The sequence below is a fragment of the Sphaerodactylus townsendi genome, linkage group LG03 (genome assembly GCF_021028975.2).
Source record: "Sphaerodactylus townsendi isolate TG3544 linkage group LG03, MPM_Stown_v2.3, whole genome shotgun sequence".
Taxonomy (NCBI): Eukaryota; Metazoa; Chordata; class Lepidosauria; order Squamata; family Sphaerodactylidae; genus Sphaerodactylus; species Sphaerodactylus townsendi.
In genome coordinates this window covers 35,794,718-35,822,594 of record NC_059427.1, presented here as the reverse complement: position 1 = coordinate 35,822,594, position 27,877 = coordinate 35,794,718, and the positions used below count along the sequence as shown (strand labels likewise).

General features: G+C 41.8%; 1 protein-coding gene across 9 annotated transcripts in view; it reads left to right on the top strand.

Annotated features, from left to right (window-relative positions):
- The window catches only part of FOXP1 (forkhead box P1), a 641,222-nt gene that overhangs the window by 278,200 nt on the left and 335,145 nt on the right, over positions 1-27,877 (top strand). The gene's annotated exons all lie outside the window — the stretch shown is intronic.

The following is a 27,877-nucleotide window of genomic DNA, read 5'->3' as shown; positions in this document are numbered from 1 at the left end:
ACTTCGCCTTCAGTAGAACATTGCACTGCTGAGCAAGATGCCTGGCCACATTTAACAAGAACTCACCATTGTAGTTAGTCTAAGCGTCGAGTCTTGTGGCAAAACACATTACATGGCAGATCAGTGAAATGATTGCTACAGGGGAGAGCATTTGGAAAGAGGTTGCTTTATTTTCTGTAGATAGGTCTTTCTGTGTTTGATGGTAGATGTTAGGGAGATGAACAAGTACAAAAAGTGATTTGTGTGAGCATGTTATCCTTCACAGTGAGGTGTCATTTACATTTAAATCTTTACTATTAACTGTGCAACAAGTACAGTGGCTTTGTGGCTGGCATGTGCCTACTTTGATCCGTAAACCTCACTGTTATTTCTTAGTTTCTGTGTCAAAACTAAAAATCTGCACAGTGACAGGCACGGTGTTATTACAAATTGTCTTAGAAGATCAAAGCTGGTGGCAGCGTTCTAGAAGATGATTGATCGTCACCATTGTGTACATCAAATGCTGATTAAACTGCAGATAAATACAAGGTGTGATCTGAACCTCTTTCCATCCAAAACGTGATCATTGGTGTGGCTAATGTAGATGACTATTTTTATTTTTAATCAGCATCACATTCTGATGATGGATTGGAAACATTTGGGTAATTTGACCAAAGAGTGCTTCTAAGCATTTCAAATGCAAATAATATAGAATGCTTGGATGATATTCGTTCTACAAAAAAAAATCAAGAACAGAGATCAGCACCAACTAGGGTTGCCCAAGTGGGTTGGGAAATACTTTGAAATTCTGGGAGTGGAGCTTGAGGAGGGCAGGGTTTGGGGAGGGAAGCTACTTTAATGGTGTATATATTGGTTGTGTTGTATACTGACACCCAGAGAGATTTTCCAAACCTTAAAAAGTAGACTTCTAGAACAGGAATATCATATCTTGTGGGGGCAAGCAAATAAATCATGCTCACCCCTCTCTGTCGGAATAATACTGGAACAGGGGCACATAGCCAAATATCTTTAATTATTAACTGAACCCCAACAGAGATGGATTATCACAAGGGCCAGATCCAATACCTTCCCATCAGCCATTACAAAGGGTCGTTACTTATCCATACCTCTCCAGGATCGGGTTTGTCCACACTGTAAAAATCAAGTGGAGACTCTTGCTCACATTATTCTTGACTGTCGGAGATATGTGGGCATTAGGAATTTCTCTCCCAGGCTGGCCCTAGACAGATCTGAAAGTGACTCTGACTGTTCTGTTGTGGAGCTTCTGTTAAACAACACAGATGTCATGCTCTTGAAAAAAGTAGCAAAATTTCTTTTACAAGTGACAGAACTTTCTAAGTAATGTATACTGCTATATACAGTCTTTCTGTCTGCGCTTTGAATGTACTCATGATTTGTATTTCAAAAATGTCTGGCAATGCTCTAGAACCTATTTTTAAATGCTAAATAAAGATTGTTGTTGTTGTTATATTGGTTGTATGTATTTATTTACAGTCGCAGACCAGTACCATTGAATAAAACAAGCCAAGTTCCAAAATAATAAAGTGGAAGACATTCAAGGGAAACAATAAGAACAATAAAACTGTAAACTTACTCTAAAAATATTTAGAGAAATAAAAGGAAAATACAGTTTATTTTTTTGTGGTCATGTTTTTTTTAAGCTGCTGGTTATTTTTGTTAAAGTTCTGTTAAAGTCTACATTTCTGTGCACTTGCTATTTGTTATGTGTCCAATTGATGTTTACGATTAAAGTCTTGCTTACAAAGCACTTCATAACCTTGGTTAGCAAGTTTCCAACAACAGTGCATAGATACTACAGGCCTCTTTTTCTGGAACTGAAATAGGACAGTGCTTCCACAGGTGATATAGTAGGTACTACTGGCCTTACTATACTAGTGTTACAGTTGTTGGTCTGTTGGCAAAAGTTACGCAAGTCCCTACCAGCTTGCATTATTTTATTTATTGTTATTTATTTATGTACTTCATTTATACCCTCCTCTTTCCTCCTCCATCCTCTTGATAGAGGCCTAAAACAGCTTGCATCATTCTCCTCTCCTCCATTTTATCTTCACAGAAACCTTGCAAAATTTGGCCATCCTAGATTTGCAGTAACACTGTTTTGTACGATTTGTTATTTTGTGGAACAATGCACACATTCTTTCTAGAATAGTACAGTATCATTTTGTTATAAAACACTTTAATTGGTATCCCACTGTATGCAAGTGCATTGCAGTCCCTCCCAACCTTTGGATATTCCTGACCCCACAGATGGAGATGGATTACCATAGGCATGAAGATTTTTCAGTGTTCCTGACTCCTATGTACCTGAAGACAGACAGGTATGGGTATCACTCTTGAAATAAATGAGATGATTTGGTCATACTCAGAGCCTTAGCCAGGCATGTTATGTGCCATCATGAACAAATGCCAATAGAGCCACCTAAGTGCTTGACACAACAACATTTTGGCTAACAGCTGATTTTGATCAGTAGCACTCTCTTCTGCTTTTCCTAGTGGTATGATAAAATGCCTGTGTTTAATACTGATAATTATGTACCACTGATCCCCGTTGTTGCTGTGTTTTGTTAGTGCCTTGCTATGCTTAGCGCTTCTGTCGTTCTGCTTTTCTTCTGCTCTTTTGTATACAGGGAGTAAAACAAAGTTTACAATAGTTGAATATTTCACTTTATTGCCTACAAAAAACAAAAGAGCAGACAGGCTCAGTGGGTAGAAAAACATTTATGGACTCTTGCATTCTCATGGGCTAAAACTAGCGCCGAGTCTGTTTTCTATCAAATAAAACTGAGGTTGCCAGATTGATTAACCTTTTAGGTATAGCCTAGCATGTTTCACAGCTGACATCCTGTGTTCCCTGGTTGTTTATTTTAGCAATTTTATATTGGATTCCATTGCTGAGGCACCCGGGAGTTTTATACTGGCAAAATCATTAAATTCTTACAATTTTTGTTCCTGCTAATTAAGTTATTTTCCAGCATTTCTAAGTATGCCTAAATAGCAAATCAGTAATGCAGGACCAGTTTGATTTGTTTCACTACAAATGACCCTTTCCTATATTGAATCAAACCATTGGTCAGCTCTTTCAGTGTCAGTATTGTTGACTCTGATCAGCAACGATTCTCCGAGGTCTCAGGCAGAGGTATTTCATATAACCTGCTACTGAGGAGATTGAACTTGTGGCTTTCTGCTTTCTAAGAAGACGCTGAACCATTGAAGATGTCCCCCCATGAACCTTAGATACTATGTCATTGTCACCGACAGTAGTAAAAATATGTTTAGTGATGAGATATCCACTGATATTAATGTATGCATACATTTGCCATGAGATAGTTCAGTCACTTTTGCTCCTACCTCAGTAATGCAGGGATTACAGGACCAAGCGCAACATGCGTTTTAAAGCTGATTTTGTGGAAATTCTTTACGTTTCTAGTATGAAGGAATCCTAGGTACTCCAGTTGTTGAGCTTGATCATCTTGATCATCATCTTGAGCTTGATCATAAGTTGAACCAGCCAAGGTAGTTTGACCTGAATCCCTTTTTGCCATCAACTATGTTGTGAGTAAAAACTTGAAGCAACTCCTGCTGAAAGTTGAAGGAGAAAGCACGAAAGTAGGACTACAACTGAACATCAAGAAGACTAAAGTAACGACAACGGGAGAATGACGTGGCAGTCAGTTTTGTGGGGAGAAGGTGCAAAGCTGCATAGAAGCTGTGCATAAAGTGGGGCCATAACTCAGAGATTTCCTGTTTTACATGCAGAAGAGGTCAAGTTCAATCTCCAGACTCCCTGGTTACAAAAAAGAACAGAGGTTAGGTTATGTAAAAAAGCTCTGCCTGAAACCCTGGTGAGCTGGTACGAGTCAGAGTAGAAAGTGTCAATCTTGTTACATCATTGGTTTGACTCAGTGAAGTCATCGTTGGTCAGATTTCCCACGTCTGCACTTACCTCCATGGAGAGGGAGGCTTCCAGAATGTGACAAGGGAACTGTCCAGGGAGGACTACAGAAGCATCACCTGATGCCACAGGATCAGCTTCCTAGGTCAGCAGAGACACCAGAAAGGCCCTGAAGGCCTGCAAAAGGCATGAGGCAACAAGGGTGGCAGAAGAACCTGCTACAGGCCTTGTCCTCATCTGTTATCGGAGCCAGGAAGGCTCCTTTGAAACGGCAGGTTAAGGAACTGGCGCCAGTGATCTTCTTAGGCTAGCAAGGGCCAGAAGGCTTCTCAAGTGATTGGGGCAGGAAAAATGGGATGCCAGGCATGAAGTCCATCCTGTAGGGTGAAAGGAGTGGGTGAGGCCAGAATTGTCCCACTCCCAGGCAGCCCTTTAACAGATATACACTGAGAGAACTAGGAAGGAAGGGCCAGAGCCCACCTGAAGCAACCAGGGAGAGGTTACTGGCAGGAGAGGGGAGAGGGTGCTGTAACTTCCCTTGCTGTGTTGTGAGGTTCTTCCCCCGCAGGGCACACCCGATTGAAGAAACCCTGGAAGAGAGGCAGCACTGGACTCTAGCCTGATGCTGAAATCTGACTTCATGCGATCCAAGCAGATCTTTGATCATGAGTGTTCCAATGCATCACTGACAAGAAGGGGGCTGTTACAGAGATTGAAACCAAGTGTCAGTTCAGCCCTCAGTTATTTGCTGCTGATTTCCTCCTCCATGTTACTAAAATGAGACACTCTTGTCTGATTGCCTCTCTAAGGCCACCTGTGACATTGAGGGCATATAAAGAATGGAAACTGGCAGTTTCAAATGATTGCTAGAGTGAAAGTCTATCACATGAAAAACTGCGATGACACAAACTGTTTGTAACACTTTGTTTTGCAAGAGAGGCAAGAGAATAGTATGTGTTTATTGTTGATGACCTGCCAGATCATGAAAAGATATTCCAGTCCTGAAAATACAAGCGCAGTAATGACCATGGCTAGACTGTGATCAGAAGGAATTCTGTATGGACAACTATTAGGGGCCATATGTCATAAATAATTTCCTATTGCACATGTTCTTTCCATGGCCACGTTGCCATGCTGGTAGTAAATTTTCTTGACTCTGTCAGCTGTGTGGGGTGTAATGTGCGTAATCGGCCTTGTGCATAATCAGCCTTTAAAACACATAAGCTTACAATTTTCCCAGACAATATACTCTGTAGTATCATTGGTGTAAGATGTGGTATGAGCAGAGTATTGGGATTTAAACATTGCTTTGGTTATTGAATTCCCCATTTTCTTGATTGTGCTCACTGTGACCCATTACTCATGGAACACTTACCTCAGGCCTTTCAGTTGAAAAGAAGGGCTGGAGTGGGGCTGGAAAAGAAGGGCTGGAGTGTTTTTGTGTTTACACATGAGGAGACAGCCCAGTTCTTCCCCACAGCTAGTCTCAATATGCCTTTGTTTCCTGGTTCTCTGAACTCCGCCCCTCTTAAAGGTGCAGATCTCATAACATTCAATAGTCCCCAAACTGCACAGCTGATACAGTGGAACCTCGGTTTTCATTGCCTTCAGTTTTCATCAGTTTCGGTTTTCATCGATTTTTTGAGTGAAAAATTTGTCTCAGTTTTCATCGATTTGCCTCGGTTTTCATCCATTTGCAGTAAGGTGCAAGGGTTTGTGAAGAAAAATCACCTGGACAATGCTGTCGCAGGCCGTGTCTGCAACTTGTTTAATGACAATGTCTTGTCCCATTTCAGACAAATCTTAAAGAGGACAGCTTTCTGGTGCGACATTGGTCCACTGGCTCTGAAGCTGTTCCTAGTGTTATTGTTCTTTACTGTTTTCAGCATTAAACACTATGTTTATTCACCAAAAAAGTGTTTTTGGTATGTTTTTTGGAGTGCCTAGAACGGATTAATTGGATTTACATTGATTCCTATGGAAAAGTTTGCCTCGGTTTTCATTGGTTTCAGTTTTCATCTATTCTTTTCGGACGGATTACCAACGAAACCGAGGTTCCACTGTATTCTCCTTCCCCTCCTCCCTCCCCCCTCTCTCTTCCAGCTTGTCTCTCGTTGCTGCCGTCTTAAAAAAAGAGGCTTATCTGAAAAAAAAGTTTTTAAAAGCCCTCCCAATCATTAGGGAGGGCAGAAGCAGAGCGGGGGAGGTGGGCTAGAGTCAGAACAGCCCTTTCTTGTGCTGTTCTTGCTAAAGCCAACTCTGTTATATTGACACATAGATATGTCAAAATGAGCATTAGAGAAGCAGGAAGGAGCTGGCAACATGGAACAGGGCAAGTGGGAAGGCATAGACAGCAGTGCAATTAGTGGGAAGTATGGAACTAGGCAGGAAGACCATGGGTGGAGGGAAGAGGTCTGAGGCAAAGATGTGCTCACTGGAAAAATCTCCCTGCTCTGGCAGCAAAGCAGAATTAAATTCATGCTACAAGTGGTCTTGCTTGCTGCAGGGAGACTAGAAAGTGAAAGCGGGGCTTGAGGAAATACATCCGTACAAGAAATCTTGCTGCAGATGCTTTTTGCATAATCGGCCTATGTATAATCCTCCTTGAGCCCCTGTGAGAAAGACAATAAAATAACCTAAATAAATGGAGACTAATTGTTTGTCTGCAGATATTGTTTAGAACTCAAACTACTATCTGAATTCTGATGCTAGAAACAGTTTCATAATCAGAAACTAAAGCAATAATTTACCAGTATATTACCTTACATTGCAATTGTAAGCAGAGTTGCATCCTTCGAAGCCCCTTGACTTTCATGGAAAGGAAAGTATAATTCTGTTTAACACTGTGTTGTACATTCCAAAACACAATCAGTGGAGTGATATTTGTGGAAGGGATCTAAGCTTCCCCTTGCCACCCAACCTTTTGCTCTCCTTGACCCCCCCTACCCCAGTTCTTCTGGGTCAGTGAAAGTATGGAAGGCAGCTGGGGGGCTGCAACGGAAAGAGAAATTGGTGGAAATCTGGCCCACTATATGAGCTCCCTCTTTCTCCTGCCAGCTTCTTTTGTGCGCCCCAGTTCTTTCATTTCTTTGAACAAATTTTAGTTGGTTTAGGTATTTCAAACTGTGCAAACTACGATTTGAATGCACCACCATTTACTTGTAAACCAGGAATTAAAACCCCATTTCCACAGACTTCCCTCTGTGATACACCTCTGAAGATGCCAGCCACAGATGCAGGCGAAATGTTAGGAACAAGATCCACCAGACCACGGCCACAGCGCCTGAAAAACCCACCAGAACCCATTTCCATTCATGCATCATCCCTTGGCTATCAGTTGCTCAAACGAGGTAGGAAATTGGAATCTGCAAAGGGAGAAGAACACATAGGAACTAGCGGCATGTTTCCAAGCAGTGGTGTGCAGGATCAGGAAGATGATGTTTGCAATGAGACATTGCTGCTACTATATGTTTAAGTGTTCCCATCTTACGGTATTTCTCTCTTGTCAACAATACTGCAACTCATGATTACCCTGTAAAACTGATTGGCAGTAGATTCAAGACAGACGAAAGGAAGATCTACATGACATAGTGTGTAGTTGACTTGTGTAACTCACTGACATCAGATGCGGTAATAAGGGCAGCCCAATCCAGAACTCCTGTCTCACACCTCCAGAGGACTTTATAGCAACATAGCAGTGGTGTAGCGCCCACGGGGCGGGGGCGTACGCAGTGCCCTGGGCGGAGCAGCAGCGGAGGCATGGCTGGGCCATTGAGGGGGCGGGGCATTCCAGGGCGGGGGTGGCGACACCGCGGGAAGGGTGCAGGGTGTGCGCGTGCCCCATGCATGGTTTCCCCTCACTCCACCTCTGCAGCATAGGGAAAGAAGAAAATCCAAAAAACCTCCCCGCTGCTGGAAAGCTCTCCATAGGGCTTGATAGACTTATGCCACCCAAAAGAGGTGGAAGCTGACTAGCATTGGCTCTGCCTTTGGGGATGCCCCTGCCATGCCCCCACTGTGCCAATGGTACTGGTGATGATGCAGGAGTGCTCAGCGCCACATCCAGGCATCCTGGAGGAATGTGGCGGCCACCTGCCAGTGTGTTTGCCCCTCTGCCAGGGTAAGTACCATGGGGAGGGCAAATCTGCTAGTGTGGCCCTGTGCAACCTCCATGGAACAATCTCCCTGCCCCGTCTGGTTTGGGCTATAAGTGACTTAGATTAATTTAAAATGGGGTTGGATAGATTTGTGGAGGATAGTAGAGAGCCAGTTTGGTGCAGGGTTTAGAATATGGGACTAGCACCCAGGTTAAAATCCCCACACTGTCATGGAAGCTTGCTTGATAACATTGGGCCAGTCTACATTCTCAGCCTATCCTACCCGATGGCATTGTTGTGAGGATAAAATGGAGGAAATGGTGTAAACTGATTTGGGTCCCCGTGGTAAGAAAGGTGGAGGGTGAAACAAACAAACAAACAAACAAACAAACAAACAAACAAACAAACAAACAAACAAACAGGCTGATCTCTGGCCATGAGCCATGATATCCAGTAAGACCACCATGTTCTGATTGTCAGGTGCCTACAAGCAGTCAACAGATTAGAGTCGTTTTCTGTGGGAACTCACTGTATCATGTGATTGGCAACAGTTGTAAATAGGATACTTAACTAAATAGACTGTTGGTCTGATATAGCATGGGTACTCTTATGTTTTATGTCATAATTTAACAGATCAACTTTTAAAGGCAGGATTAAAAAAAACTATGAGTGCATTGGGGATTTCTTGACCCCGCACATCCCTGCGCCCCACCCCAAACTGTTCTTGAGACCCTTAGGACACTCAGGTGCTAGGGAGGAGGGTCTACAGAAATCAGAGGTGCCTTCCACTTGTGCACGCTTTGCTTTGGATCCACTCTATAATTGTAGAATCAGAAACAATTGGTATTTTGTGTTTCTTTGGAGTGTAGCAATATGTTTGATGATATATATGTTAGTTTATGCCTATGGACAGAAGGACCTGGGATAAAAATTACAATATTGAAATAGTGCTTGCTTGAATTGAACATTTTCTGACTTCAACCTGAAGATGGCCAAATTTAGCTACTAGGACTAAAGAAAGGAAATAAAGAATAAAAGTGCAAAACAAATTTGCATCTTTTGTTAGAAGGAGTAACTGTTCCACTCCTGCTGAACCAAAGCGGTGATCTGGGATTTTCCTTCAGTTTCTAACAACCGTAAAAGATTTTACAGTTGATGATTTCTTTCTTTCTTTCTTTCTTTTTTAAAATCTTGCCATAAATCATTATCCTCTGCATGGACCACTCATTTTGTTTCAGATTTTCTTTAAAACATTAATGAACATTTCAGGTCGGAGGAAGAAGAAATGCAAGCCGTGATGACATTCTATAAAAATGTTACGGCTCCTTCCTGTGTTGCATTGACTTGTGTTAGAGGAGTATCGTTTTTTTGTACATCGGTATTAACAATGCAAACACCCTGAAATGCTAATAGCACTAGTAAGCTTTTAATTCCATGGAATTTATTGCTTGCTGTATTTCCATGAATTTATAACGCTTTGATTCTTAAGAGCCCCATTTAATCAATTTTGCCTGGCACAGAACATAATAAACAACTTGCGGGTGCTAAAGTGCCACATGGGGGGAAAACGGCTAACAAGAAAGTTAAATGCTTCTGCCACTAGCAGTTTCTCTGCTGTATTTTTCATGAGCTGCTACCACCAATAATGTACTTTGCTAGCTTAACAGGAATGGTTGGACCCAGTAACAAACTAAACAGCATTCCAATCTCAAATACCCAAAGCGGTATCAAATTTGCCAGGCAGTTACATCAGCAATCTTCAGTTTTTATTTCATATGTTCACTTTTAAGTAATAACTTGCTGTTGCACACTTCTCTCTAAATGTGTGTGCATACGCGCGCGCTTTACAGGAAGGAATACTGGTGAAGTAAAAAAGAAAAACAAGTAAACAAGGTACAGTCAATAATCGAACCCCTTCAAAAGTACAACTGTTATTTGTTTGTGCTGCATGATTGTAAAAGTACAAAAGATAGTCTTAACAGGGGAGGGGAGGAATCAGATAATGAAGGGCTATAAAGCAGAAAATGTCATTTGATTCTCCAAACTACACCAACTTTATATGATTGCCCTTTTAATTATCCCTAGTGGCCCAAGAAATTTGCAAAATAAAGATTTTAAGGGTTGATTTACTTATATGATGCACTTTGATGATGCTTTTAATGAAAGCTGTTTAGCACTAAAGCCAAACTAAAATTTCTGAATCCCTATAGGAAGGCAGGAGCCAACTCAGTCACAAACAGGGAGTTTGCAGATAAAGATGTAATGAAGTTGCTCTTTTTTGAGTTTTGCAGTTTAGGGGTTACAGGGATCTCGCTGCATGGTTCTTTCCCATCTCTCAAGCCTCCATTAAATTGTGTCCTTTATTTTGTGTCCTTTATTTGTTCTGCTAGCAGAATACATCACTCCCCTTCTTCCCCTTTCTCCCAGGATCAACTTATGACCCTCCAAAGCATTCTAGGGAGGCAGAGACTGCAGTGAGGAGAGAAATTAAGTGTGATCACCCCTTCTTTGTATGTAGAATGTACAAAGCAGACCATCTAGTGTTTCTTGAATTGAGTTAAGCTAAAGAACTAAAACTGTAATGGGCAAATATTTTCCTTAATTCATGGGATTAAAACATTTGTTGTATACGTATAAGAATATACATATAAAAATGTTGGCACTCCAGTAGCTGGCAGGAAAAAGAAAAAAATGTTTAAAAAATGGCCATTGGCAACAGTGCGTTATTTCTGGGTTTCCTTGGAAGCCAGTTCTCTCTAGGAATTTCCAGAAACTCTGTGGTTTTCCTGGAAAGGATATCACTGTCGCTGATGGCTGCTGCCCATGCCACCCCTTCCAGTCTCCTCCTGCTAGCTGCCAGGCCAAGTCTGGCAACACTTAGAAATGTAGATGTGTATGTTATTGTAATGGTCTTTGACTGCGAACAATAAAATGTATACTATGGTTTGGTATATCTGATTGTGTACACATTTGGCATCTTATTTCTGTGCAAGTTCATCTTGTTAAAGAATTCACATTGCAATCTTCAAATCTCTGTAGTATATGGTTTAAGCCAGGGTTACAGCCTTTTCAGAATTTTTTTCCTTCAAAGTTTTGTGCACAAACCAGAACCCAGAGGTACATAATTAAATGACGAACTTGTCATCTGAGCTCTCTAACTTAGCTGATTAAAAAAACAATTAGTCATTAGGGTTTTGTGTGTGTGTGTATGAGAGAGAGAGAGAAATTAGTGTTATCTTTTGGAGGATTGGCTGCTTTAGAAGGTGAACTGTATGGCATTTATATTCCATTGAAGTCCTCGCCTCCCCAAACCCCGCCTTCCTTAGCCCCGCCCCAAATCTCCAGGTATTTCCCAACCCAAAGTTGGCAACTCTACACCAAAACAGAACTGGAAGCCACAGGCCAACCTTGGGGTCCAGTTCTGGTTTAGATAATAGATGTAAGTTGTTTTCTGTTTTGTATATTACAGAAGGCTATGGTTTGCTGCAAACCAGGAAAGGAAAGGAAAGGTAGAACTGTTGTACACAAAGAAAGGAAGGGGCTGGATGTGAATGAAAGACTTGATATCATTTCTAAACTTGCCAGTAGAGTTTAAGGCCTGGAAGAGAGGACTGCTGTAGGCTTGAATAAAAATATTTGAATAAAGTACAGTTTCAAAAAGCTATATTGATAAACTTCTAGGAAGTTAATCTGATTTATTTTTTCTTTATACATCTTATGGGCAAAACTTACTGCAATTGACTGACTGATGGGATCTTCTCATACCTTTAGTGGCAAATGAAATTTACTGGTACTGCAAGGTGATTCTTCATGCTTTTAATTGTGTTTTAACATATGTACATGTCATGTTTAAAACATGTGAAGACCCAGAAAGAAAAATTAGTTTACTTGCAATATACTGTGTACATAAACAGGGAAATCAGGATAGAGAGAGAAACTGATTTTAATCACAATAATTTCTTCGATATTTAAATTTGTTTCAAAAAGTCCCGTATTAAGTCTTGTGCCTTTTTCCTTCTCAGTTCTGCTGGCCATCCTTTGGCCATCTTGCTAGATCAGGGGTAGGGAACCTTTAACACTCAAAGAGCCATTTGAACCCATTTTCCACGGGAAAAGAAAACACTTGGAGCCGCAAATAATTTTTGACATTTAAAATAAAGATAACACTGTATATATTGGGGTTTTTTTTACCTTTTACTCCACTCATTCTGAGAAGTGCATGGATGCACCCGCCCTGCTGCCTGCAGGGCGGGCAAGGATGAGGCCAGCGGCTCGGCCTTGCCAGCCGCTGGGAAAGCTCCCACCCCGCTCCAACAAGGTGGGCGAGAGAGGAAACCCGCAGCGCTGCCCAGCCAGCCGCGGGCAATTGGTGCGCCCGCCCTGCTGCCTGCAGGGCGGGCAAGGATGAAGCCAGCGGCTCGGCCTCACCGGCCGCCAGGAAAGCGCCCACCTTGCTCCAATGGGGCGGGCGAGAGGGGAAGCCCACGGCGCGGCCCAGCTGGCTGCGGGCAATTGGTGCACCCGCGCTGCTGCCTGGAGGGCGGGCAAGAATGAAGCCGGCGGCTCGGCTCATGGAGCCGCAGTGCAAGGGCAGAAGAGCAGCATGCGAGCCGCAGGTTCCCTACCCCTGTGCTAGATATTGCTATTGGGTCTCTTCAGCAATGGCATAGCTACAACGGGGACATCTGGGGACAAATGCCCCGGGTGTTCCCTGTTAAGTCATGTGGGGGGGGGGTGCGGTAAATCACCTTCCACACTTCTGGCCTGGCTGGGTCTGGGCACAATGTCCATGCGCCCGGGCAGGCCTTGGCCCGTCAGCTGGCCTGGTGGGCTGTGGCCATGCTCTGCGGCTCCTGCCTGAGGGGTGGGCCAAGCCAGAGAGGGTGGCACAGTGTGTGCAGGTGTGACGTGAGACCTGGAGGCACTGCATGCCCCTCCTCCTTCTCCCTCGCTCTCACCTTTTAACAGAGGCTGCTGCTAGGTTCCCCTGCCCCACCAGGGCCGGCGGAGGCTGCTGCGCGCACCCCTGGCCCCGCCCCGCCAGGTTCCGCTGCCAGCTAAAGTAAGTGAAGCACATGGGGGCAGGGCGCAGGGGCCCATAGAGGGGGCGGAAATCTTGGAGTCTGTCCTGGGCTCCATTTTCCCTAGCTACACCCCTGCTTTTCAGGCCTCAGCATGGGAAGGGGGTTGTGTCAACGAATTACTTTCTGTTCTCCAGGGAACAGCTGATGCAATCTGGAGCTGTGTCTATCTTTACTCCTTGACCTATTACAGGATTCCTTTTCAAAGATGCTTTCTCCCTCCGTGGCAGGAGGACACCTTGCTTGGGTGATTCCCACCCTTTCCTTCAGGGAATCAGGAACAAGTTTTCTTTCACTTCTTGTCTCCTGTAGTGGGAGTCATCCTACTTTAGTTTTTTTCCTGCCTCAGACAGGGAGAGCAAACTTGGGTGTAGGCTCTTCTTACAAGATTAGAAAGAATTCTAGCTATCCTCACTTGCTAGTTTCCCTCTTTATTCTTTTCCTTACTTTTTTTTAATGTTAGGAGACATGATGCTTAGGAGGGTTTAGTCCAGCAAGGAGAGAGAAAGCTAACAATGGAGCTTGTGATTCCCAAAAAACGACGGTGGGAAACAGTGCAGAAGATGGCTTTTCCTCAGAGCTGGAGGTGCTGCTGACGGCCAATCCAGCCACCTTTCCTTTGGATCCCAATGTTGCTTGCCCAGAAACTATAAATCAGTCTACCCAAAGGCTAGAGCTGTTGTGTGGGAAAAGCTTACTTCTTGCTTGGCTGATTCGGTGGATGCCATCTTGCTGGTAGGGGAAAGTGGCACAGGCCAATTAGCCAGGCTGAGAGGCCCACTCCAGTTGGTTCAGCCAGCTTGACCTTAAGTCCTTCCTTGACTGACTGACTGACTGACTGACTTATTTATTTATTTATTGGTTTTGTATATCCCCCTCCCCCTAGGGGCTCAGGGCAGTGAACAACAGTTTTAAAACAGACATAAAGACATAATTTTTCACAATCTAGCAATATAGAGCACTCTGAAATAGCCGATGAAGACCCCATGCTGGAATCTACTTGTAAGGGCAGCTTTGATGCAAAACACTACTAAACTCAGAATTCATTGCATTTTTGAAGCAGGTAATGACAGGGGAAATGGACGCCCACCCATCTCAGCAGAGGCTCTGCCCCAAGAGCTATGTCCTCCTCCACTCCCCTCCTAGAGTCCCTTCTAACCAGGCAGGGGCTGCTGCTTGACCCACCAAAGCAGCAAGGAAGATGGGAGGAGAGAAAACACAGAAGGTATTCTTCCCACTGGGATAGTGACACCAGATCCCATAGCGAAGAAGAGGAAAAAGTAGAGAGAGTTCTTATTAGACGAGGAACTGCCCATAGATGTTTCTGAGCAGTCAGTGAGGTTTTTCCAACATGAGAACTATCAATACTTACTGGCTAAGTCCATCACAGCCCTAGATCTCTGGGATTCATCTCCTAAGGAGCATGAGGGGCACCTTCTACTTCAATTAGGGGCAGACACAAGGGCAACAAGGAGTCCCCCCAATACTAAATCTGTCCAGAGAATCTTTCCATTCTCTGACTTTTCTAGGCTTCGGTTCCTGAGCTTCTGCTGTCCCCACCTGTCCCCCTCTGTGGGTGCTGAATACTGAGACCTTGTAGAGGCTGCCCTGAGGATGGGCACCAGCTAGCACCGGCTTTAGAGACAGCCTTGCCAGTGGGGCAACTCAGAGTCTTACAAAAGTGGCAGGTAAACTAGCAGTCACTCTACGTCTAACACATCCCTGATAGGTGCCTTCAGTCTCTTTGAAGAACTAGTTCCTGAATTAAAATGGAAAACAAAATGAGTGCCATCTTAATGTGTTTTATGATTTTTTTAAAGCCCGTCCTTGGTGGTTGTAGTGAACAATTCTTTTTCTAAGAGCCAAATTACATGTTGCAATTCATCCAGGTTTACAGTGTGAATTGGCCTTTATACTGCAGCAGTTCCATATAAAAAGTGCCACAGGAGCCCAATTTGAATCAGGACCCCGGGGGGGGGGGGGGGCTGTATATTTCCAAAGCCACAATGGCCTGGATGGGTGTATGTGCAAGCAAGCATGTCATGTGTAGTTTGGCCAGTAGTCACGAGTTTTTAGAAATGTGATAAGTTAGGTATTTCCCTCCCATCACTGCATCCAGTTAAAAATAACAAAATGGCTGTTATTTGATGTTGCCATGAGCTGTATTTCCAAGAAACCCTGTCCAGATTAAAATCAGTAGTTCTTTGGAGGTGTAAAATGCCCATCCCTTGTAAAGTTGAATCTCTGACGTGTAAAAATGTAAGCTGCACTTTCCAGCAGTCTGCTGTCCATGGGAAAATAAACTTGAATTTTCACCTTAGAAGCAAATAAGAGAAGGTGAAATTTGCTGAAAGATAGTTTTACTCCTTTCTAAAATTGGAAACACAAAGTGGAAGGTTAATAAGAAGAAAACCCTCTCAAGCTAGTGGTTAGGCTAACATTTAGCTTCCCAACTGTGGAGGGATGAAGGAGCTGAGCCAAAACAATCACAAAGAAACCAATCAGATCACTGTAGGCATTCTTGTTTTCAAAGTTGGTAGGAAATGGTTTTCTCAGAAAAATGGAATTGATGCTCTTTCTTTCCCTTTAGGAGCCAGTTTTCTGATCTCGAGTTAAGATGATAAACCTATACTGAACTCTAATTTTTAGTCTGCAACTCAACAGTATTTTATATGTTGTCAAATTCTATTTCAGCTGTACCACTGCAAAGCAGTAGAGATGGCAGCTATTTTCTGAAACCCTTCTTATTTTTCTCTTGAAAAGGGGTCCCCGGTTTATTTATTTATTTATTTATTCATTCATTCATTTTACCCAAAGATCATTTTTATCTGCAGGTAGGTTGCTTACATGTGTGCATTGTAGCACTCAATTCACTTACGGCTGGTCGTTAGCATTAATTGGGATTTGAGAGTATAACAAGAGCGGAATATACCCCAGAGTGCTTTACTTAATTTCTCTTTGAAGTGGAATGAAGTTGTCCAATTGACCATATGCTGCGATTTGCCACTGCAGCAGTCGGTTGTCCTGACTCCTAATAGAACAGGTTAATCTTTCCTAGCAAAGCTTGGATTAATCCGCCATCTGAATGCACACAAAGTACATAGACGGATACTGCCTTTGAAAATAACAACAAGTTCAAGTTTCGGTAAGCTGTGTCCTCTGTACAAATAAACAAGCTTTTACATAAAATTGTCCAGCCAGCTGAACAGACATAAAATACTGCATAAAAATGCTGTGCTTAATGTGGTTTATTTGGATACATATTGGCATTAACTATTGTAAATGTTAAATGTTTCCTAAAATAATTTTTATTTTGGTCTGTGTGTATACCACCGATTCCCCTGATCTGATATGGAATATAGAAATCCGAAAGCCAAGTAGCTTGTTTGTTTAAAAAAGAAACTCTCTTTTTCCAACTTAGTCTTGTTGCCACAGCTTTAACATTGTTGGGGTGGGGGGGGTGGGGATTTGTTGTCAGGAGTTATCCCCCAGGGCATTATTTTTTAAAACACTTCATGATTATTGTTCCTTTCTCTGTTATATGCATTTGAGGGCTATGATTCATTACATAAAGTTCTCAAATATCTGTAGTAGCATGAACCCAACTGTGTTTTGGTTGTGTTTTTTTACCATTGTTAGTCACAAGAGGCTCAGCTGAAGAATCTGATTAGTACATCTTGTTGGTCTCCAAGGTGCTACTGGACTTGAATGTAACTGATTAGTGCAATCAGCAAAACTACTTTTATAAATTAGGAATTCAGATTCACATATAGTAACATCATAATGCATACACACCTGCTCAAATAATAATAAAAAAACCTTCGCAATCTTGCACTGGTTTTATACCAGAAGTTTAGCAATGTATCACACAGCCTTGGGGACATTAATATAAAGGCCTTGCTCCAGTTTTTCATCTCATGAGAAACAGCACCACGTGAAGAACTTTAGGATGTGTGTGATAAGGTTTACATGGAGAAAGGCACCTCCTGAATATCTGAACTTTATGGTGCTAGTGAACATGACAATTAGCTTGTCCGTTGGTTTGTCACTGAGCTGGCTGTTGGTAAAAACAGTATTATTGCTTGAGAGACAGTGTAGTTCAAATACCCTAATAGTCTTGAGCGAGTAACTATATATTTCAAAGTAAAAATGATAGTGGTCTGGCAGGGTTGTTTAAAGGTGGAATAAGATAAAACCATTTCCTTACTAACAAGTGCAACCAAAACACCAGGCACAATTCTGATGAATCTTCAGTGGGGTTCATGTTACAGAAACATTCTGTTTATGTCTCTGAAAGAGAAAATTTTGTTATTCACCATCTTTAGTGTGCTTTCCCTCAGCTTACTTCTTTATTAGAATCTGCCTGCCCAGTTATGAGCTGCAAGCATAAAAGTTTACATGTAGGAATATTCCTTCTGGAATGCCCTCTCCCCGGCAGTTCTCATTGATGCTTTAAAGCAAAGCAGGTGCTCTAATGTGAAAGGGAAGAAGATGGCAACGGGATGAATTTTGCTTTCATTCTGCTTTTTATTCCTGCTTTTAAATGTGGTTTTATTTATGTGAATGCACTTATGTGAACAGAAATTTAACCTGTAGAGATTGATGATCAGCTGCCAATTTCAGTTATAGCTCATGTGGTGACCAATTTGACTATTTCTTCATCTGCTGACTGGAAGCTTGATGCCATGAATCTGCAATGTTCAGTTTGGGGATATTCAGAAAACATTTTTTAAAATTATTCTGCAGTTTTGGTTCACTAGTGCCCTTATTTACCATTAGGTTTGACTGCTTGCGCTTCTTCGCTTGCTTCTTTGCTACCGCATTTCAGTCTTATTTCCAACAAGTGATAGCGGGTGCTTTAACAATGTAAATGGTTGTACAACATTCTGAGGTGAAAATTTTAAAATATAATAGCTAGGATCCAGATAACGATGAATAGAGTAGGAATTGGATAAGTTATCCACCACTATTAAGGTTTGCAGGACCCAGTGTGGTTTAGTGGTTGAAGTACTAGGCTAGTATCCGGGAGCCCTGGGTTTGAATCACCACTTGTTCCATGGAGGCTTGCTGAGTGACCTTGGGTCAATCACAAGGCCTCAGCCTAACCTACCTCACAGGGTTAGTGTGATGATAAAATAGAGGCGAGGAGAAAAGTGCAAGCTGCTTTGGGTCTGCATTGGGGAGAAAGGGAGGGGACAAGTGTATTATGTAAATAATATAATGTAATGTAAAAAAGGAATAACATCGATGTCATTGTAGTGGGAGACAGGAATTAATGAACATTGCCTCCTTGAATGTGTTCAGGCAATCTGACATTGATGGTTTTCTAAACCTTAAGAATATGGGGAGAAGAGGCACAGTGGATACCAGTTGAAGGAATGGAGAGGCACACTTGGTTGTGTTCACAGTTCTCTGAATCCAAGCCATTGTTTAAAAATGAATGCTGTCTAACATCCCCATCCAATGAGGGGATCAAAAGGGTATTAGGGAGCAGCATGGAGTGACCGCCCATTCCTCTGCCCAACGCTGCAAAACCCAAAAAATGTGGCAAGGCTGCGCTGTTGTCCCAACTGGACTCCAGCATGGGGAAGGTGTTTCTGAGGGTGGACCCGACAATAGTCTGTTCCCTCCTGGAACTGAGGGCCAGGAGTGTGGTGCCTCAACCCTGTTGGCCCCATGAGACTTCCTGGTGGCGGGGAGGCTTTTTTTGTGTGCATTTTAAGCATCTCTGTGTTGCCAGGAAGCCTTCTTGGGCACGGCGGGCCAGCACAGCAGTGGTGCCGTGGCTGGGTGCCCTGCTCATTGGATGGGGCCGTCCATCAAGGTATCTTGTAGGGCACTTGCCTGATGCCATGCCTGAGAATGGCAGCCAAATGATTTCATTCATTTTAATTCATTTTATTAAATTTATATGCTGTCCCTTCTCGACCAAGGTTGGGCTCAGGGTTACTCACAGTACAAAAATATGCCAACAATTTAATACATAAATTGATTTAAATCCATCAATTAAAATGTCCATTTGGTGCTACAGTTATTATATTAAAAATCTAATTCCCTGGGTGACCAACCCAGGAGGGAGGAACATAAAAGTGAAACCAAAAACCAAACCATAATTACAGAATCAGATAATGAAGTAAATAAATGTAAAAGGTAAAGATAGGGATAATTATGGCAGAGTGAAAATCTGTAATGCCTCCTGGTCTGTGTTCTTGGAATAAAGCAGACAACTGATGTTATAGAAACAAAAATACTTTTTTCAACAGTCAAAGAAGAGATTTGTAGTTTTGTCATGCTGGCTAACTTATGTTGGCCTTCATTCCTTTGCTTCCCCCCTTTATCCTATTCCTCTACTTTTTTTTCCTATTTCTATTTTCCCTTCCCCACTACATTGCCTAAAATGTGCACTTACTGTCCAACCCTGGCCCTCCAGATGTTTGTATACTATGATTCTCATCCACTTCTGTCAGCTGTCCACAAACATCTGAATGGCCAGGATTGGAGAGCCCTGTTTTATAGGGAGAAGCGGGAGAGCAGCTTTCCCTATAGCTTTAGTGGTACTAGCCCATACCTTATGACCAAGACCCCAGGATATTCAATGAATTTGTGGGAAAACCTCATTCAGTGCAGGGAAGACATCAGCTCTTAAGAGCTCCTTCAAAAGTATCCAGCAAAATAAACTTCATCGAAGTTAGTTTATCTACCAAAGAAACATGAAGGACTAAGTAAACCCTGATGGGATTTGAGGTTCCAGTCAATCTAGGTATTTAAAACCTGATGCTTAGGCTCCTAAGCCATCCCCTGAAGCTTCTCTTGCTACGTAAGATAGGAAGAAATCTCCAGTCCTGCAAACAGATATCAAATTGGATACTTTTACACCCTGCCTTGATAAGGTACAGCACAGAGATGCAGGGAAATGGAAAACTGCTATGAAGAAATATATGCATTTGAATCCAACATAAAAAAAACAGTTAAGATAGGAGGATTTTCGGAACTGCTAGCAGTAGTTTCATTGATGAGTTACTGAAAATACAACTCTTCCTTTGGTATTGCTCTGTGTTCGTGAAGAAAATGGCTATTGATGAAATATTTTAAATCTGTATATATAATTCTATACAGGCCAGGCTACTAACCACTATGTTTGTGTTGTTCTGCTGCCATTACACGTAGCAGGGCTCGTCATGTGTCCTTTCTGTGCCCAATGTTTCCATACCAGCACATTGGTTGATATACGTTAATACTTCCGACATAGAGGAGGGGTAATTGGGTGGAAACTTGTAGCAACAGATTTAACTGTTAAGCCATTTCAAGGACTAATCCACGTTAAGTTCATTGAGGAAACCCCCGTTAAAATATAACAGGTAAATACGCCATTGTTTTTATTAAATTTATTCAGAATATTCAGGTGCAAAAACTGTTGGATATCAAAACCAAGCTGCAGTTCGCTGACATATGCTTAAAAAACTGAACTTGGCAAATTGCTTTAGTAGAAGTAAAATACTCGAATATTCTGAAAATTTCTAGAGAAAAGGTTTGCCATGAGCCAGCCCTGGGTACCTACCAGGACACAGAGGACTCCGAGGCAGAACTTGAGGACACAGTGCAGCCAGAGGAGGCTGCTCCAGAGGAAGAGCTGGCAGCAGAGCCAACTCCCAGCCCTTCCCTGCTTGATGACATTCAGATGGAGGAGCCTGCAGATCTTTCTAGGGAACCCAGTGGTGAGCCAGCTGTGCACAGGAGGCAGAAGCAGAGGCAGTTGCTTCAGAAGCAAAGAAGGAGTGCTCGTCTGGCAGCAAGATATGGGAGAACAGAAGTATCTACATCTGATGAGGATTAACTGCTTGCAGAATCCCAATCCCTAGGACAAGGCTCTCTATATAAGCCTTGCTGTGAGCCTGCTTCTGCCTGAGTGCAACAAGTGTGTTTCCTGTTGCTTCTTTGTGCCTGGTCTACTGCTGAGCTCCAGCCTGTTTGCCTGATCTCCTGTGCCGTGACCTGTTGGACTGTGACCTAACCTTGCCTGTCATCTGCCTTGATCTGTTGAACTGGACCTGACCACACCCTGCCTGCCTGCAGCACAATTCTCGTTTATGTGTCAATTTTAACTCTGCTTTGCCATATTTACTCCTTTGCTGGCTATGGCCAATTTACATTTGCCAAACTGGATAGCCCCTATGCAAGAGATATTAACTGTGAAAACCAGGGAACACCAGCAGGAGAGTGTTTCCATTTTCTCTTGACATTCAATCATAGGCCTACCTAGAGTGGAAGGTGCATATGTCTCCCCTTTGTAGATACTTAGGAGTCTACTTAGCATGTTAATTTTAAGTGTTCTCTTGAGAGTTGCATTTGTATTTAAATATACATGGAAATGTTAGTATCCAGAGGCAGAGTATCATTCACCAATTCCTAATGCGCCTAAAATTCTCTCTCTCTCTCTCACTCACTCACTCACTCACTCACTCACTCACTCACTCACTCACTCACTCACTCTCTCCTCTCTCTCTCAAGTCTGTGTTTAAATGTAACTATAGATCCTGGTTCATCACTATGACAAAGGGCCTTTTTGGGGAGTCCTGTGGTCTCTGTATTCTTTCCCTCATGAGCAAATAGATATTGAAGACATGCTTGAAGACAATACTATAGTTGTTGTGATGTCCCAATTGAACAAAATGACAAATTGTGCTTTGTTCGCTTTCCCACAAATCAGAACTCTAAAAGGTGGCTGAAACCTAGTAATTTAAGATTTTCCAGCGGGTTGATGGCACTTCTGTTGCGTCTGAGGAGGCATTAATTGATCTCATCCAGAAGTCCGCTGGGACACTAGTGAAATTATTTGTGGTTCCAAATGGTGGCTAATCAATTATGCTGATTATGTCCTTCCTTGGTGTTCCATTTTATTTTGTTCTTCCTTCAAAGTATACAGATTCTGGGTGAGATTAAGCACACATGAGATCAGATGTTGCAGGGTTCATATTATTCAGCTAAGTTTTGCTTTTCTTGTTTCTTTTTATCTACATCTTGCAATTGCTAGAGCTTAATTGATTGTGGACAATGTCCAAAGTTTTGTAAGGGTAAAAAGAGGAACTAATGGCTCCCAAACCCTGTACTGTGAAGGAACAGGGATATCTATCCTTTTATTGAAGGAGTTTTTTTTCTCTGTAGCTGCATGACACTGGTAGATTGATGGGCATGTTATGTATATTGGCTGGCAATTAGTGGTTGTTGCAGAGAAAATGCAGGGTGTTTTTTAGGTAACTATATTTCATATTTTGGTATATTTTATTACATTTTCATCTTATTTTACATTGCATTTCAATTCGTTTAAAACATTGTTACCTTCTTTGATCCTATGAGATGGTCAGGTTGGAGGCTGAAATAAATCTATAACAAATGGTGAGCAAAGAGAACTGCTCATGTGTAATTTTTTAAAAAGGAATTATGTTAACATATGGTCAGCTGAGTGGTGCAGTTGGTTAATTGATTAATTAGATTTTCACGGCAGAGCCGGAGCTTCAGAAGTGGTTCAAGTAATGAGGGTAAAAGGTTTTTGGTTTCCTCTATATGCCAACTGGAGCTGTGTCCTTACCACAAAACAAAAAAAGAACAGCACCGAGCTAATAAGGACGATTTTGAATTAGGCTTTTTGTTGTTGTTATTGGTGGTATTTGTAGAGCAGTTTGTACAGGCGGTTACCTGCCCCCAGTCTCAATCTTGGGATGTATATTCTTCAGCTTTCCTGACACTCTCAAAAAAGAAGTCAATTTCTTTGTATCCAAGAGCTCCTGTCAGCTGCTAATATCATTGGGGATTTTTTTGCAGCTTGTTACTAGTGGGAATCCAGGAATGTATGGTGTTAGTTTTCCCCAGGTTTTTTTTTAATGTGGCACCAATTCAGTTCAAACTAGCAGGACTGTGTTTCCCTTTAATGCAGTACCACAAAGTACTAATGTTTATAGGGAAAGTACATTCATGATAGCATGGAAAAGAGGCACAAATTTTGGATAAATCATGTCACTCTCTGTATTATCAGAGTAGTATGGAACCAGACAACAGGGCAGTTATGTAGCATTGGTAATGGATATGGTGGCAACATTTGTGTGTGATTGATTTTGGAAAACATGGCAGCAAGATGCCCTAATTTGTCGACCAACAGACTTTAAACTTTGAAATTATATGTTTGTATCCACATATAATCCGCAAATGGCCTCTTAAAACAAGAATTCCCTCCTACATGAGAAGGAATGTGGAATACCTGTTGTGATTCTTATTTTGATACATGTATGCATCATCTAAAATCATTGTTTTATGACATAAAATGATCAGAATAGCAATTCAAGATTCTTACTCATGCTCGATATTTATCTGTGTTTAATAGTACATTCTGTCCCCAAATTTGTGTATATTATGTATCATATGAATCCTTCCTTTGGTAAAGCACCTTTTATCCCCCCTTATCTTTCTAATTTCCTTCATGTTTGTACTTTTCCTATTTTTTAATGATGCTTTCTTGTAGATCTTTTTACTGCTTTAAAATTCAGTGAGTTGGATTCCAGAGCACAGAGTTACAATCCACAAGCATGCAATAATTAAAAACAGAGGTGAAAGGAGGAATCGCTAAGGGAATGTCAGATGAAATAAATAAGTCTTTTCCCTGGGTAGAAGATGACAACAAAATAGGACAGATGAATCTCCTTGGAGAGAGAGTTCCAGGATTTTTGGTGCCATGACCAAGAAGGCCAAGCAGGCCAACCCCCTGCATTTTAAAAATAATATATGTTTTAAAATTTTTATACTACATCAATTACAAGATAATGTACCAGCCACCCTACATAAGATATAGAAGGAAAAAAGATAAGAAATACAAAGTGTTAACCTCTGTCCCCCGAAAAATAGCCAATTACCCATACAATGACATTTAATAAAGAAAAGATCAGAACAAAAAGAGAAAAAGAATTCTAACTGGTTCCTATCCTGCCTTCACCTTATGTATAATATTTCTGACTGACTAAGCCCATTTACTTCTATATCAGCTTATGTTATTATTCCCACTTTTTAACAAAAAATAGTTCCACTAATCCTCCTATTTGTACATAATCAGCCTATAACAATCAACAAAAATATATAATCTTTTACTTTTACTAATTTTTTCTATTTCATTCCTCATTCTTCCAGTTGTAGGCCCCTGTGCTATATACTACCATTCAGAAGCCTCTCAGTTCTGAAGAGCAAGCAAGATCCCAGAAGCCTCTCAGTTCTGAAGAGCAAGCAAATTGAATGTTTCCCTGCCTTTGAAGGGAAAGTGGAGGAGATGGTGCTGTGTTACACTTTCTTTGGATTTTCTTGCCCCTCCCCCAACTTCACTCCTCCCCCCCCCTCCGAGTTCCAGAATGATTGAAGGGCTTTATGGGAGGCTTTTGGATATTGGGGAAACTTCAGCACCTGAGAGCAAAGGGTGCTCATTTGTGGGAAGAGGAGAATTATGGGTCATTTGTGGGAAGAGGAGGATTATGGGAGTGGGTGACTGTTGTGCCTGGAGCAAGCCAGCATTCTATTGAATCAGCAAAGTAGAAAATAATGCTGGACAGAGTACACAAAAAGAAAAGAAAAAGAAGGCAGCAGGCAGAAGACTCAAGGGAGTGGCGGGTGGGCAGTAGTTCCTCGATTACAGAAAGGCACCAAAAAGAGGAGTTGCTTGGGAAAAAGCAAGGCAGCCTTGGGTGGTCAAAATGGCTTTCTGCTCTGGACAATTTGCAGTTGTGATCTACATCAAAATGGAAAGCTGCAGGGAAATTCCACATTGAAGCAAACATGGGGTATGAGTAATGCATAATGGGCCATTATTGCATCAGTACTGCTTGGTTGTGTTTTATTTGCAGTTGACTAGAAAGCTATGGTTTAAACATGCTACCCCCTTCCCAAGCAAAAAAAGGCAGTTTCCATCAGTTACAGTGATCTAAACTAGTTCAACATGCTGTATCATGCAAGTTTTCTTTAGGAGGGAGGTCCTTATTTGGGCAGTGACTCCCCCTGATGTCACTGCCCAAATAAGGAGCTCCCTCTGCCTCCTGGCTTGGCTTCCTCAAACCCCAGCCAGCACTGATGTCACTGCCCAAATAAGGAGCTCCCTCTGCCTCCTGGCTGGGCTTCCTCAAATCCCAGCCAGCCCTGATGTCACTGCCCAAATAAGGAGCTCCCTCTGCCTCCCAGCTGAGCTTCCTCAAACCCCAGCCAGTTTTCGTGGACTTTTCCTGGGTTCCAGTTTTTGTGGACTTTTTCTGGGCAAATTTTTTCTGGGTTTGAGAATGAAAACCGGGGCAATTGATGAAAACCGAGACAAATTTTTCCCAGAAAAAGTCGAGGAAAACCGAAACCCACGAAAACCGAAGTCAACGATAACCGAGGTACTACTGTATCTTCATTCTGGAAATAACAGTGGTACATGATGAAACAAGCTATTGGAAGCTGTAATTCCCAAAATAATTTAGCCACCCATTTTAAAAATGATGATATAATGCTTGTGATCTTGATCTTGATATGGTCCTGAGCTGAATAAGGTTCAGTCATGCCTGGGAATCAAGTTTCTAACATAGAACTCCCATCCCATATCTGTTGACGGTTGTGAACTATGTGAACTAACCTTAATACATACATGGTCACTTGGCTGCTGGCCAAGTTAGAGTGAGATTTTGGATTATTTTCCTGAAACTGCCTGCAGTGACAAATGCTAATTCTGCTTTTATCATGATTGTGTCCAATTAATTAAAGTAAAATTAAAAGTAAATCTTGGTAGTGTCCCCATTCACTATTACATTTTCTAAAGAATTTTTATGTATCTAATATGTCAGTGAAAGTTGTACATAGGATGTTGTCTGAAGTTCATGGTTGTAAATGGTTTTTAAAACATCCTGCTGCTAAGATTCACGGGTCTGGTTTGCTACACTTTACAGAAACAAACCCAGTAAAAAATTCTGCATGAGAAGAAAGCGGGAACAAGATTCCACATTAGCAATAGTAATAATCAAATCAATTGGTATTGAATGGATTGGTGTATTTATTTACAACTGGAAAATTGAGCATTGTGCTAATGTATTTTATATAAATTATACTGCTTGATGAAATGGCTAATTTATTTTACCATATATATAAATAGCTAGCAGTTTTCAGCAGGACAAGCTAATGAAAACGATGCTATGAAATTGTCTACAGTATGAGGAGTGATGGAGTAAAGTTATTATTGGTTGAGTGCTAAGACGTTCGTGAACTGGCCATCATGTCTTTGAACTTTTGAACTGCTCGTTGTTTGTGTGATTTATTGATTTTGATATCTGCCTGTGTTAAGTTGTTCTTTATTAATTCTCCTAAGCATTTATTTATTTTATTGTTTACTGGCTGTGCAGAGAGAATAGTGTACAGTGTCTGAACTCTGAAAAATTGAGGGCTTAAAGAAAACTGAACCCAGGTTTTAGCAGAGAGCTTGTTTTCAAGTTCAGGCTTAAGAGGACATTGTGGAAAGGGGAAATAGAAGGAATGTTATGGAATTGGAAGACTAATGGCTTGAATGTACAAATTGGTGCTTGCATCTTTCTGCCTCTCTACTCAACCATATTGTCAACTTGATACTAAATCTGTCCCTTAATACCTTGTGCCACCACCCTCTCCGTCTCTTCTAGTCCTAGCCTACTGTATTTTACTAGTGCTGACATGTGGGGATCCTCACTGGAGCCCTGACTCAGGTCCTTTTCCAAGTTAAGTCTGCGTTGTTTCTCATTTGACTTGTGACTGATGCTAACAGGTAATGCTGCAAAATATTTTAAATGACCTGATCACTTGTCATATATCTTCCTGGCAGGGTAGACCCTGGAAACTCTCTTCTTTCTTAATACTGCTTCCACCCTCCCACCCTAAGCTGCTTTTGAATATTTAGCTTTAAATACTAGACTTGCACCTCTAGATGCTAATCTCCTAGGCTACAATCTTGAGCCCCATCCCAGTGATTTCCTGGTACTTCAGTATTTGTAGGACTTAAATGTGACTGGAGTAGGCCGAATGTAACCCTTGCACAACAAAGCATAAGTTTGCAGCCTTCATGTAGGCAGAGTCTACTTTTTATCAGAGCTTGGCAACTTCTTTTGTAAGTGATACTGTGGTTTCTAAATGTGTGTCTTTTGTATCATAGAATTTTTGGGGAAGGGGGGGTGTTCTGTGGGAGGCACTTGATTGGCAGATGCTTAGTGCTGCTTCTAATTAAATAATTTGACACCTGCCTTTAAAATGTTGAATAAAATGCTTTTAGCATGTAAAACTGCCAAACTTGCATGTGCTTGCCCAACTTAACGCTTCTAGTTAAGGTGAGGTTGTTCCGTCGATATGCTTGGACTTTGACTTGCTTCTAGCGCTTCAGGGAAAAAAAGAGAGTTTATTGTTAAACAGCTGCTATTAATGTTCATATCCTGCTAATAATTCTGCAGGAACTCTCCAAAATACTGGGTGTATGTCCTGCTAATTACACCGGAACGACTGTTACAAGGATGCTAAGAGCTCTTTTTAATCTTATCATTTTAAAAAAAATAGACGTTTGGGAGCTGGAAATATTTCTTTCTTCCCTCTCTTTTTTTCCCTGTTTTCTTTAAAGAAGGCCTGTTCTGACTAGAAAACAAAACCAGTGGGAAAGGCTAAGAACAGGGCTGACACCAACACCATTAGCTGAAAGAAAAAAAAAATCTCATTTCATTGCAACTATGTTATTGTTTACTTTACCATACACATCCTAATATGGTTACCTCCCT